The sequence below is a fragment of the Cinclus cinclus genome, chromosome 20 (assembly GCF_963662255.1).
Source record: "Cinclus cinclus chromosome 20, bCinCin1.1, whole genome shotgun sequence".
NCBI classification, from domain to species: domain Eukaryota; kingdom Metazoa; phylum Chordata; class Aves; order Passeriformes; family Cinclidae; genus Cinclus; species Cinclus cinclus.
The window spans coordinates 7272435-7287839 of record NC_085065.1 but is presented as its reverse complement, the minus strand read 5'-3'; the positions used below and the strand labels follow the sequence as shown (position 1 = coordinate 7287839).

Here is a 15405-nt window from a genome sequence, read left to right as displayed (position 1 = left end):
CACTGAAGCAAACAGCTGCAGCCATCTGCCAGGATGCTTTCTTCCCACTGCTGCTTGTCCTGAGCCAGGGCTGGACGTGAACACCCCCAAAGATATTGGGAAGGAGTGTTTGTCCAAGAGCCTGTCACTGCAGCTGAGAGCTGGCATCTCAGCTGATATGACCGACGTGAATCCAGCTCTGTAGCTGCTTGGGGGAGCAGTCACAAATGCAGAGATTATTAATTAGGAGCAATATCTTTGTAAAACGCTCCAGGAGTTGCTGGAGCCTGTCTATCACAGCTTTGGCTGGAATACTTTTCACCTACTTCAAAGCAAAGTCACTGTGTCTCTTTGAACTCTCACTTCTTTCATGGAGAGCTCTGTAAGAATGCAGTTAGGAGTGTATCACAATATGCCTGGGTTAGAATGTGCCATTCATAAGTTTTTCTATTTAGTCTGTTTTGGAAGCATTTAAGTCAAGTCCTGAAAATGTTCTGGTTCCTGTATGGATTTGCCATTGAGCAGTACATAAAATCAAGCCATACTTCACTACATTCCCCAAATCCCAGACTCTCAATATTCTGAGATAGATTTTAGAAAAAAAAAACAACTTTAAATCCCTTTCTAATGTTCATGTGGACACAGGCTTTTTTCCTGCTTTAAGCCACTTAGCTGCAATCAGTGATGTGCGTGTCACAGGAGGGAAGGATTGAGGCAGAGATGAGGTACAAGACCCCTCACGGTGTCTCTCCCAAATTCTCCCCTTGCAGTGCTCCAAGAGGAGGCAGCATTGAGAGCTGACAGGTTCTCTCAGCACAGGAACTGTGGCTCAGCTCTGCCTTGAAAGAGAGATGCAGAGTTCTCAAGTGCAGGAGGGAAAAGTTCATCAAGGCTGGATTTGTGTATCTGCTACTGGTGCAGAAACCACTCTCCATCTCTCACCTGTTCTACAAGCACAGAATTGCTCTTATGACTTAAATCATGTAGGCAAACAAAGTAGAAAGTAAGTAGAGCTTTAAAATGTTAATTGAATGCAAATTAGGTTCCAAATTAAACTTCAGGGAATGCTCAAGGATGAAGAAGGAATACTTTCTTTTATGCACGGTGATTTACATAATAATCAAATAATTCATATTATTACAAACACTTACTACACAGACTTTTTCGGGTGTGGAATATCAAAGTAGTTCTTGATGGGTTAAAAAACCTTTAAATAACCTTTTTAATGTCTTTTCTTTGGCTGTGACCATGAATATGTTGTGTCATTGAAGTGGTGCAAGCAATTTCCAGGACAATCATACTCCAAATTCATTGGTACCCTCATTGTTACTTCAAATAGATGTGTATGACCTTTGATAATCTTTGTGATTGTATTGATTCTTTACATACTGGTCCTGTTTTTTCATAGCATTATGAAAGTGTGCTTTAGTAAGCATAAAATATAAAGGTGGTTAAATCTAATTTGTGACTTGCCAAACCTCTGGACTGTGTGACAGTACAAGCAATGTGTGTTTCATTCCCAGGGAAGACACTGTCTTTGGGCCCCCCTACTGAATTACACCAAATCTGAATTTACTTTACAGGGTGCAAGTGCCAACCTCAGCTAACAGGATGAAATCTATCAAATAATGAGTGAACATTGCTGAGGGAGCAGATGATATTCTCCTTCCTTGTAATAAAAGTTGTACGTGAACTCTAATTCCAGATGAAGATCTACATCCACTAGGATTCATTATTGGCCACAGGTCACCAGTCAAAGCCCACCTTTTTCCCTGAGGTTCTGAGATGAGAAATCCCCTGTTCGTGGCTCCTTCACAACTTGTTTTACCCTAAAAGGGAAAAGACTGCTGAGTCCTGTGATGCTGTTCCTGCCTTTTGCAAGGATCCTGTTGGTGGGACTGTGCCTTGACCTTGGCCAGCTGGCAGTGCTGCACTGGCTCAAAATGTGGGCAGTGGTTGTGAAGCACTGAGAAACTGCATCCAGGAGGAAATGCATGAATTTCATAACCATTTACAAGGGAAAAGAAGTCTGAAACAATTGACAAGCTTGATCATGAATGCCAAAACCTCATTTTAAACTTCCTGCTATCCCCATGTGCTTTTGTTGTGACCCACAGAGGCAGTTCTAGTGTCCCTGGTTTCTCCTGTCTAGGCTTTAAGATTTCTTTTATTACAGCTTTGAGCTTTTCTTTTAATTAGAAATGTTTTTATGTACACATTCAAAAAAAAAAAAAAAAAAGAATAAAACCTTTGATGGGTACAGTCATTGTAAGAACCATGAACTGTTTGTCCATGACTTGAAACTGAGAGATGGAAAACTTGAAACCCACTCACTTGTTGAACTTCCAGCTCTCAGTCTGTGCCACCCTGCAGGCACAGAGGGGTCTGTGTCATGCACTGAGATGCTGATCACTGAGTGTGGCTGCCTGAACAGCAGAAACCAAACCTGCTGATGGCTGCTCCTGCCCTGTTCCCTTTTCTAACTGCAACATCTCTCCTGGTCTTATTTTGGAGCTCCAGGAGGCTGCAGCATCACTCACCATCTGGTGCATTTTGCTTATTAGTGAAAACAGTGGTGCTGTCTGAGCTACAGCAGTGCTTTAATAAAACAGTCTGCACACACCCTTCAAAGTCATACAGTCTGCTGCTGCCTCTGATGAATTAACCAGCCAGAAGTAATTATTTATTGGAACAATAATAGCAGTTTTTCTTTTAGAAAGCAATATTTTGGAACAGTTCATTTCTTCAGGGTGTTAAAGCATGGATTCTGGAGATCATTCATTTACTGATTTGAACTTAGGTTAGCATATACAATATTTCAGCTTTGGTTGTCAGTTAACGATAGCTTGAAGGAAATATATTTCATACCAGATATTTTCCTGGTTTCTCACTTCCTTTGATGATCCTGCAAAAATTGACTCTTTTACAAATCATGTAGCTAGAAAGGAGATTAGATTTAAAAAAAAAAAAATTATGTGGGACTTAAATATAATACACCATGGACCTTTTCCCTGTTACAACACCTGGGGACACCATGGTTTGGTTCCCACAGCTCCCTTTCTCACTTGGCCAAGGAGCTCAGGACTGGGGATCAGCCTTTACAAGTGCTTTTGTTACTGCCATGAAGCTCAAAAAGCTGCTGTCTTCAGGTCCTTCCCACTCCTGTGAACACCCATCTATGCAGTCCCTTTTAAAAGTGCTTTTCAGTCAAGTTACTGTTTTACATATGGCCTCTAACTGCAGCCATTTTGCAAACAGATCTCTAAATGCTGTATTTCTCTCTAATTCAGTCCTTCCATTAAAGAAAAAAAGAACTTTCAGGGGGTCAGCAATGTGAACTAACCACAGTAAAGTGCTCTGAAGACCTAAAGTTTTAAACCTTGACAAACTTGTGACTGAAACAATTCTTTGCTAATATGGTCTCAGATCCCTTTTTTTTTTTTAGCAGCCTAATTATCTTTCTTAGCTGTGGCTTTTCCTCCTCAGTTACGATTGCTGTCCAGGAAAAAAAATTGCACATATCCAATGCATCCTGGACTTTGCTTTGTTATCCTGACGTGACCCAGTGATTGAAGTTGTCTTCCTGCCTGCTCCTAGTCCCAGCAGGCTCTGCAAAGGTCAAGCCTCCCCTTGTTATAACCAGCACATGAAGTGGCAGGTTGGACCTTGCTGTGCCACCAGCTGTCCTGCTGCACCCGCACGTTCCCCTGCCAGGACCTGAGCACTGTCCCTCTTCTGCTTCAGCAGTGTGCAAACAAGGAAAGCCTTGGAGGCAGTGACTTGCAGATCCTTGTCAGTTATTGTCCTTCACACTTTGCTGCTAGGTTAGATAACATTTTTGGTGTAGGACTACTCCAGATACTTTCTGATGAAGTTGAAAGTCTTTCCCACTATTCCTGAAGCAGATGCTCTTTACCTTGCAGTGACACTAAATACGGGTTATAAGCACAAAGAACAAATAGGTACTAGGAATTTTTGATACAACTATAGCTACCAAAAGCTGCATGGATGATGCCTTCTAGCTGGGAAGAAGTTCAACAGGTTTAATACCCTTTGGACAGTCATATTCTTAGAGAGCAGCATCCAAAACCTCTGCTGTCCTACACAGTGTGTTTGCAATCACTGCAGAACCTTGAAGACCTGTCCTGTTGGGAAAATAACTGCCCTTTCTGCAAATATAATACAATTTATTTTTTTAGTATTATCCAAGTCCACCTTAAACCAGTTAAAAGTGAAAAGCCAGCAAGCCAGCTCTGTGATTTTACAAGGGTTCACCATTGCATCATGAGCACATCCTCTTAAGCTTTGGTTAAAAAGGATCATCCCTGTGCACTACCTTAGCTGGACCATCAAAAATTGGGGTTTGGGATAAAAAGAGTAAGATTAGTATTGGGAATCTTTCTTTTCTTAGGTTCTTCACTGTGACCTAAAAGCAAGGGATGGAATTCCGAGGATAAATACTGTTGTGTACAGGAAAGGGTTTAGGGAGGTGTAACTAGATGATCTTTGAGGTCATTTCCAACCCAGAGCATTCTGTAATATTCTTGACAAGCTGAGTATAGAAGCAGTTGGAACAGTGGCCTGTGACTAAGTCATTAATAACTGAAAGCTCATAACTACTTACTTGGAAGGATTGTTCAGGAAAGCTCCAAGGGCCAGAAGCAAGGCTCCTGTGCAAGTCTGGATGTATGTACTGATACATTAAAAATGTTTTATCTTACCTTAAGCCTTGACAGGCTGATATTCACAGGGTATCTAAGGAGTTCTTGGCACTGGACATTTTAGTGGTATCCATGACTTAGAGGAGTAGAATTGAAGCACAAAGAAATCTGATAGAAGAATTAGTTGCTGTTCAGAGACTCAAGGACCTTTTTAAGCTAATAATCCAAGCTGAAAATGAGTGATGACATCTGCCACAGTTCCTTATGTAAGGAGGGGACTTGGAGCTCTGGCTCTTAATTACCTTGTAGTAGTAGTAGTTTTCTTGTGGGTGTGCATGTGTTTTTGTACAAAACAGTAGCAATCATCACTTCCTACATAAAAATCCCTCTTTATAGATTTTCGTGGTGCAGTGTAAAATAAGTTAGTGTCCTTTGGAGAAAGAAGTCACTGAGAATAACAAGGAATAGCATTTTTCTGTACTAATTATGTTCTACCCCAGTGGAATGTAATTGGATTTAATCAGAGAAGGGTGACAATGCTCCAGCTTATGTTTGTTTAGGTACTTCTGCCATATATCTGTGTGGGAATAGATAAAAATGGAAGGGGTTGCAATATAACACAGAAATGGGGATAATGAGTGGCACTAAGATGTTGCCTCACTGCTACTCCTGTCATTATCCCACTTACAAAAAATTACTCTTGTAAAATACCTTGATGAAGAATTGCATTTAAAGAGTACTACAATTACAGTTGTGATTGTCAGGTAGGAATTCACCTCCTCCTTCACTGAGACTGTTCACATCAGGATATTACAGAGACTTCAGGAAGATGATTTTCATTACACTGGTGATGGACCCAGCATCAGTGAGGACTTTGTATAAGCACAGTGTGCAGCTTTTAATTTGTACATCTCATTAGTGCAATTTAGTGTAGAATTTGCCACGTCATACAGAGGAAAATATGGTCACTACAGCTACACCCTCATCTGTGGTTAAATTAAACTCCTGTGAAATAAAATCACACCACTGCTCTGTGCATGGTTACACAGAGTAACTCTGCCTGTTGGTTGGTGTCACTGAAAGCTTCACTGGTACAAACAAAAAAAAACTCTCTGTCAAATCCTGTCCCCTACCTAATTAAGAAATCAAAAAAGAAAAGGAAATTAGTCTTACCTAAAGGTGGATACATCCTATGGTATGCAAGTAGTTTCCTGACAGACAGATATGATTTAACTTGTAAATACAGATTCAGGGGGTTATTTGATCATAGCATTTCTTCAGTAACCTGCTAAGCTGACTTTATTTCTTAAAGTCTTTTTATGTGTATGTGTAGGATTCCTCAGACTCCTCCAGTAGGGGATTATTGGGACCTGGTAGTCTGAAACTACTTATCAGCACTTAGTGAAAATTTCTCCTGTTGTAACACCTCTCTGCAAAGGCCACTTGTGAATTCACTGAATCATGAATGCATTGAACATACTCAGGAGTAAAATCCATGCTCACCATTTACATCTGCCTGCCTAGGATGATGTGGAATTATTATTTGTGTAAGTTTTCCTGCTGTTACTTACACAGATTAAAATACAGATATCCTATACCATCACCCCATCATGGCATTTCTGGCCTTATGCTGTTTGTGGTCAGTGAAAGATTTATCCTCTCAGAACTCACCATAAAACACAGTCACCTACTAAATGCATTTCCGGGTACCTGCTGCCCCTGTGAGCTGTAAATCACATTATTATGGTTAATGATTGCCCTAAAAGGAACCTTCCTGAATCTTACTGATTCTTTTTTTTTTTTTTTTTTTTTGTAGCAGTGAAAATATTACTTAAAATTGTCACCTTTTACCTTTCTGAATAGAGACTGATTTTATATTAGGGCACTTTTTCCTTTTATATTTATAAAACATACCCAAAAAATGCATTAGTGTTTCCAGACCAAACAGTCACCAACTTTACAGTCAGGACATAAACCCTGAAAAGAGCAGCATAACATCATAATGGGAAACCTGACAGGTCGTTAACTACAGCAGTGCAAATGGCATTGCTGCAGTTTACAAGTGCTTGCAGACAACAGCCCAGCCTGCAGCCTTCCAGAGAACATACTCAGGGATGGAGCACAAAATAACCAGGCTCACTGGAAGTGTTTCAGTTGACACCAAAGCAGGTGGCTGATGGATGTTCCACCCCAGCACAGAGGTGCTTCCTTGGGACCCTTTTGTGACCTCCTCTAATTTGTTCTCCCCGTGTCTTTAATATCTGTGAGTTTGTCGGGAGGGTTTTGGTGAAGAATGAAGGTCTTTATTCAGACAGGTCGTTTTACAAATATTAAATGAGATGTAGGTATGGAAAAATGGATAAGCTGAGTTCAAGGCAGCAGTGGGAGGCTGGGAGAGAATCAAGCAGCCTGTTCAGATATGCCTGTGCCATCAGGCTGGTCTGCCTGGCATCCCTGTGCTGTTGATTAAAGAAGAAAAAAACTGTTCCTGCAGGTCCTTTGAATGAGCCCTGTGCTTTGGCTGGCTGACATGAAGCAGTGCAGCTGCCCCAGCAGAGGAGCAGCAGGATGGCACTGAGCTGCCACTGCATTAACAGAGCTGAGCAACGTTACAAATTAATACCTGCAGTGGCATTTTGGCACCGTGTCACGCTGTAACTTCAGAGGCAAGGCAGGAAGGAGGGTGGATATGTCCAGGCAATGAAAAGCCCCATTCCACAGCCACTTGTTCCAGTTCAAAATCAACGCCAAAGGCTGAAAGCACGTGCAGTAAAACAATGGCAACAAAAGTAAAGTAAGTAAAACAACAGATGAAGAGATGGGATTTCTCCTCCTTGCTAATAAAATTGGTCAAATTGGGTTTAGTTGAGTCTCCGAAATCCAGGCATCATGTGGTTCCTACACTGGAATAATTAGGATGCGAGTCTAGCTGAAGTAGTCACTACAAAAGCAAGAGCTGCTGCCAGTTTAGAAAATCCTAGGTTATTACTCTTGTCTGAAAATAGGTCACACTGGAAACAGTGGGATTTGCTTGCTGAGACAAATGCTACATCCCTTGAATAAAAGCCATCAGAAGCTGATTATTTAAAAAAAATTAAAAATCAATATTTACAAGATTGTATTCCCTTTACAATGGTTTTATTTAAAACCATCTTTTTCCAAGTTAATTGAAGCGCAATGACTTATTTCCACAGCTGTACAGTGTACCCTCCATCTCTTTTGTCCTGGAGTGTTCACACTGCAATTCCATTAATAATGTGCTTTTTGAGGAAATCACATTTTAATACTGAATCCTTTGCTTCTCATGGAGGAGAGGGGCTGAGTGGGAGGGTTAAACCTGTGCACTGGGATGGTGCTGCTGTTACCACAGCACTTACAGGTACAGGATGAACAGGATGCTCAGCTCTCAGAGGAGCTGCTCCTCCAAATCTCAGTCAGGTGCACGTAAAGCCGTATCAGGATGCAGCTGGGAGTGATAGCTAATTCCCAGCTTTAGTCCCAATTTAGAAATGCAGGATTTAGCTGTTCTATATGACTCAGAATACAGCATATGACATAGGAGAGAACATCTCAGATTATGGAGTCAACTCTTCTGTATTTCCAAACTGGGCTATGTAGGTCACGGCTACAGAATTCCCTTTCACGAGTGCGTGTCAGGGCATTTCCCAGGAGGGAATTCAGATTCCATTTTGCTTTTCCTGTCCTGCACTTGGCCATCTTCAAATGGCTTTTCTTCCTTCAGATTAGGCTTTTCTAAAATAAAGAATAAATGACTGAAGTCTAATAGGCTGTGGCTGAAACACTTACATTGCGTGGCCTTGGCAGGCTCTATTATCCACACACTGACATCTTCAGAATTACTTGGTATTTTAATGTGCATTTAAAATTGGTTAACAGGAGTATAAATTAAAGCAATAGCTAAACTAGTCTCTCAAGGTTTTATTGCTCATTGTGATTTTATGTTTATGGGCTTGCTGCTTTCTGGCAGGACTCGTGCTGGTTTAGTTTTACAAAGTGCAATTGGGGGAAGGTGGTGCCTCACCCAGAGTCTGGTGAAACCAGTGAAGTGCTTCCATTTAACTGTCTTGGGGCAATGGTCACATCATTCTCACTGCCAAAGACTTGGATTTACTTTCCCAGTTAAGAACACTGTCCAGAGAAAATTCATTTTTAGACAGAATTTTAAATACTTTTTCCCAAATCATTTTACATTATTCTTCATGCAGCTCCTATGCCTGGTTTAGTAAAAAATCAGCATCTCAGAGGGGAAAAAAAGAAAATTACATATTTGTTGAGCTGAGACATGAGTTGTATGTACAAGCAGCTTCTCCTCCTGATCTTGACCAGCACCTTTTTCCCATGAGAAAATGCATTCCAAAGCTCATCTGCAGCCACCAATACCTGTGTGAGAATGGTTCAGTTAAACAGCCCAGGGGCACTGGGCCGTGGAGCTGTGTGGGATGTGAGAGAGTGTCCAACATAAACGAGCAAGGAACATCTGCTCTCTGCTCTGCCATTTCTTTGTGTGATTGGTTAGTCTGCTATTCACTGGCTGCATGGTTTGATCCTAAACTTGTACACTGAAAAAAATACATAAATGCTGGTGTGTGCTTAATGAAGTGATTCTGTCGACTTAGAACAGGGTCTGTGTTTTTTCCAGTCACTACGCTGTGTGTAGAGATATGACTCAATTCCTGCACCTCTCTGGGAAAACACAGTGGAATTCTGGCCAGAATTCCATTCCACTCTGGAGAGACCAGAGGAAAAAGTACTAATTAAAGTGCAAAAATTTCATTGAATTAAAAGACACTAAGCTCTTCTCCTGTTCTCAGGTTTGTCTGCCTTACCATTATTTGTCCTTTGTTGCTGATTCTGTAACTACTCTTTTCACAGCCTTCTCTCAACTAATACATTAATAAATTACATTTGGGCAGGCTCAGATTCTTGCTTAAGGAACGAAACAGAGCTCCAAGTAATCACTGTAGAAGATGACTCAGAAACTCTCCCAGCTTGTTACATCAAGTAATGAATATTTATGGTTGTTGGTATCCATTTCTCATACACTTTACATTTGCATAGTTTTTGCATTAAAACTCTGCCTAAAATACCACTAAATTGTAAACATAAAGACATGAAGGAGCTCCAGAATGTGAATATTAGGAAATGCAGAAGAAAAAAAAACTTCCTTGGTTTCACAGACAGCATTTTCTGATTTAGAAAGTGCAGGTTGAAACACAGGATAGTTTTCACTTTCAGAACTGGTTTAGCAGCCTAGAGTTCCAGCGGCTTTTTAAGATTGATGACCAGATCTGCAAACTTTAGGTGCTTTAAAATACAAATGACTGGCCAAGGAAAAGAATATAAGCATCAGATACACAGGTTCTCCCAAAAGGCTCTGAGAGTTTGGCATCTCACTTGCTTAGGCAAGAAGGAAAGAGGATCCCAGGAGGCACCTAGTGCCTGAAGACCCTCGTAATTCTGTCTGTAAAGTTCCAAAGGACTTAAATAATCTTCAGGTAAGAACTTTAGTGCCTCTGTTCTCTTAAGGGGTTGAAAGTGGGGTAAAAACACTGAAGAATCAATTAACTCCCACCTCCTAAACCCTGCCACAAATGGAAATCCAAAGAAAGTCAAATGATCTTAAAGAACTACAGGCAGCAGAAATGGGTTCAAGTGAAAGATGTTCTTGTTTTGGACTGCTTCTGGAAAGATTCTTGGTAATCTGATTCTAAAGTGCCCTTCAGGAAGCTGTTACTGAGATACTGGCATTCAATTTTCAATTTCCTGCTTGACCCTGTTCTGCAACACAAGTTTGCATTGGTTTTCATGCATAATGAACATTAAGATACCTTCAGCTACTCAGCACATGATGGTGTTACTGGCAGTATATTTACATCGAGGATTTTGTGGAGCATGCTGATCCTAATTGGAAGAGAGAGGATTCCGAGGTGCAGGCTCTTAAATACAAAGCTCTTGGAATAATGTCAGCTGGCTTCAGTGAGAAAGTGTTTTCACAAGTGTTTTAAAGATGTGGTTTTGCTTACCAATCAGTTTTCCTAAAGTGCGTTAAACTGCAGTGACATCTGCCTCTGAGAGGAGCAGGGCACTAAATCCTGTAGCATGACACGACCTGTCTGCAGACATCCCCTCTGTGGATTTGGGCAGAGGGGTGTGCTGGGCTCTTCCTTGGATTCCATGCCCTTCTGTACACCAAAGAGCTGACAGCAGCTCTGCCTTTTAGCATCCCAAAGAGAGGCACTGAACGTTTCTCTCATGCTTTTCTGTGCTGAAGGCAAAAGGATTGGCACAAAAACTTCTGTCTTGTGTCAGGAAAGCCAAGCTCCACTTTCCCTCCAAATGTCCTGCTCCGTGGCTTGACATATCTGCTTTTATAGCCAGAACCTGCATCAGAAACAGAGCACTGGGCACTCCAGCCCAGTACAAACTCTTCCAGGATTATGCCACAGCTCTTACTGATGTTACTTCTAAAACTGCCTTGAACTTCACAGGAGTCCTCCATACTCTAGTGTTGAATATGCAGGAAATTCATATTTTAGGGAAGTGCTTTCCTTTTACAGCAGGAGTTAACAAATAGAACCAGATTCAAGTGTCCTTATTCAGAGGCTAAATTTGGTGTGTGTTTTCACTCCCTAACTTGCCTCTTCACTTCGTGACATATTTTAAGAGAAGCCAAGATGATGCTGTGCCTCACCTCCGTATAGCTGTGGGTAATCTTGTCACAGAACAACTTGATTTTCTGTTCTCTCCCTGCCATACTTCACATGAAAGAAATACAGAGAGAATTTCATACTATGAATGGACAGAACTGCAGATACATAGAGAATTTCACATTATTGATGGACATAATCCCAGCTATATTTACATCTCCTCACTGGCTGGTTGAGCTAATGCCCAGATTTGTTCGTTGTCAGAGTCTGAATTCACTAGAAGCTTAACAGGAATGATCAAACTTCAGCCTTTTCATGAGCTCAGTTGGATGTTTCATCCCCTAAACCCCACTGCTTCAGCAGAGACATTCAGCCACCAGCAGAGCTCCATAAAAACCACCTGCTCCAAGGAACAAGCAGAAATTCCTGTATCTTTAGGCACTGCACTAATAAATGAACAAATTCTGCTTCCTATATTTGCAACTAAAACCTGCAAACAGACACACCCTACTACACACTGTGTAGTGCAAACCAAAACGCCAATGGCCAGAAAAGAAGATCACAATATTCCATTTCACCAGCCTCTAACACCTCAATGTTATTGTTCTCTTCATGCTGATATTGGGTTTTGGGGTTTTTTCAAGCATCTTTTTAGAACCATCTTCCTTCACATGTGGCTCTCCAGTTGAGCATCATACAGACACATTTATATTTATATATGTACCTACACCTGTAATGATTTCTCACATTTAAGATTCAAATGTTTGATACACAAAACATTTATCTACAGCATGCCTTCTGTAATACCAGGAAACAAATACATGTGTGGTAAAAATTAACCTAGTGGGTGAAGAACAGCAAATACAAATTACTTTACAAGAGAGAGCCTTAATTAGTGGAATTTTACGATGTGCAGAGGTGGATAAAGTGCTCCTTGAATGCCAAGGTCTTTGCATGAAGATGAACAAATAATTTCAGATTGGATGTTTGTTTTGTTTTTAATTGCTTTCAAGAATTGAAACAGCTATTGGGACGCAAAACTTTTTTTTCCCAGCATTGTCTTTTCAGGAGTCTGTCCCCTTATTTTTGCATTTTTGCGTTTTTAGTGCTTTTTAACATTGAACATTTTTTGTGAATATGTCGCTGATAGGATTTGGGCTTTTAAAAATCAGTTTTCTAGAAAAAAAGCCACAGGAAATCGGGATATAATGTCTAATTCTAAATTAATATCAGCCAACGAATATTGGGAAAAGTCTCTTGTCTGAATTTGTTGATCATCTTGGTAGTTCCCAATGTCTCTCTGACATTTTTGCCCCATTTCTTATTATTCCTAAAGAATTTTTACTCTGTTCTTGTTTTTGTTATTTCACCACCCCAGGTACACGCTGTACACAGTGCTCAGCTCTGGTTTCTTCACACGCCTTCAGAATACTCTTATGATTATTTTAAATAGCTTGTACTCTGTCATTTGAAAACAATGTAGAGTATTTTATCCAAACCAATGTTTTCAGTGATAGCTGAATTGGGGATTTGAGCTTATTTTAAATTCCAAATACAACATCAGTCATGGAATCCTCAAACCAGCCTGATAGTACTTTCACCTGCAATAAATACACGCCAATGTTACACGAGGAATTTTGTGCACATTTCTAGTATGGAATCCACTGCAGGCAATAAATTTAATAGGAGATCACAGGAGTTTGGGTATTTGATTCCCTCATTTATGGCGTGGTGAATGTGCAGTGTTCTGTGCAGACACAGGAGGCTACTGGGGCCAGTCAGCAAAGGAAGAGGGTGTTTGGGAAAGAGGAACAACATTTCCATACTGTGCAGAGGATAGCAGCAGAAGAGAAGTTAACCACTTCCACTGTGATTTAGCAATGCCACCTGGCAGGTGCTCAATCCAGCATCCTTCCCAAGTGCAGTATCTAAAGTTAGGAATGTACTTGGAGGAGGAGCAGCAACCCACAGCCAAGCATAAGAATGTCAACAGCAGACTTGGCTCTCACTGCATGGTCCGTGAGCAATGGCTTTATGCAGAATTGGTTTTTGCTTTGACCAAAATAAATGCAAAATTTTATTTAGTAAAAACGGTGAGACCAGAATTCTTTAACAAAACTGGCAGCTGAATCCCAAGAACATATGTCTAATTTACTGTGTGGGCAAGGCATTTCTACAGAATTCTAAAAATAAGTTGTTGTGTATGTTTTCTGAAGGTGGGAGTGACCTTCTGGAGGTGCTTGAGCTTTTAGAAATCATGTTCAACAGGAAATGAATCACCTACTGAGTTCACTCTGTTCTGTAGGTATTTCTCATTCTAAATTTAGAGTCTGAGGGACTGAGCTTCTTCTCACCATGTTTGCTTCAGATTTGCCCCAGTACAAAGGGTGTGGAGAATAATCTGGGTATGGGGAATTGCTTCTGAATTCTACCACAACCAAAATGTTAGTAATGAAGTAAAAAGTTAACATTTGATCAGGAAGAATTACAGTCCATGTGTTTGTAGGTACACATTATGTGTAATTACGTAGCTCCTGTTCTAATCTCCATTTTTAAGCTGATTGTAATTAACTGAATAAAACAAGTAAGATTTCCTTGTTATAAAACATCCCGAAGCATGTCAGTCTTAAAGCAATAACCAACATCCTGCATGTTTGAGGTTTTTGTTTCTCAGCTCTGCACAGCATTGCCATTCAGAGTGTTCAATGTGGTTGTAAACAAACAAGAGGGAGCCTCAAGGTTCAAGAAAGAAGAGGGTTCCATTTCTCTCCACTAGATAAAGTCCTCTTTTACTGAGAGAACAGAAAGGTAACGTGAGAAAGCATCACCTGTCATCAAGGAGAGGAAGAAATTCAAGAATATGGGAAATTCTGGAAATTGGGTATTTGTCAGCCATGGTCTCTGGAATAGGTCATGGGAAGTGTTCATGTGGGCAAGCCAAAAAGATGGGAGAACAGACAAAAGTCCTGAGTAAATACTTGCAGTTGTGCTGTCAGCAGCTCCTCAGTCACACAGCCATGTCCCCAGCACAACCAGTCAGGAGAAGCCCCAGCAGCCTGAGCTTTGGGAAGAAAAGCTGCTGCTCTTCAGCTTTCAGAGTGAAGAAATTCCGAGCGGTTCTTGTTTGGAGTCTGTGCTGTGTGATTCCATGGGCAGGATTCCCAGAGATTGTTTGGTGGCACAAAGAAGCCTGGTGGCAGGAGGCCAGCTGGCACCCTCAGCAGCACACCATGATCCCTGGAACCCCTGAGAAACAAGCAGAGCTTCCTCCACAGATGGCTGCAGCCTCCTCCTCATCCGCTCCACAGCCTGTGACTCCCAAGTCAATATTTGCACAGGCAGTTCAAAATTCCAGCTGCACCTTCTGTGGATGTGCACTCCTCCAGCCTCTGCTTGGACCCATTTTCTTCCATTTTCACGTGGCTTTAGCCAGTGGTTTCTGGTGTTGAGAGTCTTAACCCCAGTCAGCAGGGACTGCACTTTGCAGAGGAAGCAATGGCATCACCATCACCATGCTCTCCTCTCGAGATCTACCACAGCAAAAGAAAGCAACTTTGCAATGGCAACTGGATCAGATTCCAGATTAAAGAACAAATAACTTTCTAGATCTAGTTCCTGTGTTGTGCTTGGCCCTTGTTCTGAGCTACTTGAACTCATCCTTCAACATAGAGAGAATGAGGAGTTTCAGAGAGGGACCTCCTGTTCTCTGTTAATGAACAGCCTTAGTCTTATACAGGGTTTTAGTCTGGCATCATCGTATTTGAGTAGAAGAAAAATCAAGACTAATCCTATCTTGAAACTTATATAATGAACCAGGGTTTCAGATAACAGTATTTGCACACTTCAGATTTTGTTTTAAAACATCATAATTAAAAGAATACCAAGGGAAAAGTTATATTTAAGCAACACTAGAGGCCTTGCTGTACCCTCAGATCCTAAGTAAAGGCATTCTTGCAGCTCAAGCTAAAAAATACCTAATTCATTTCCATTATACATTTTTTTTATAAGCATTTCCTTCACTGATTCATGATGCTGCATCAACTTAATTGTATTATTCCCCCCCCCCCGGGACACAGAAATGTAAACAATAAAAATAA

At 40.9% G+C, this 15405-nt stretch overlaps 1 protein-coding gene across 1 annotated transcript in view; it reads left to right on the top strand.

Annotated features, from left to right (window-relative positions):
- CA10 (carbonic anhydrase 10) overlaps window positions 1–15405 on the top strand; it is a 167335-nt gene that overhangs the window by 34905 nt on the left and 117025 nt on the right. The window lies entirely within an intron of this gene.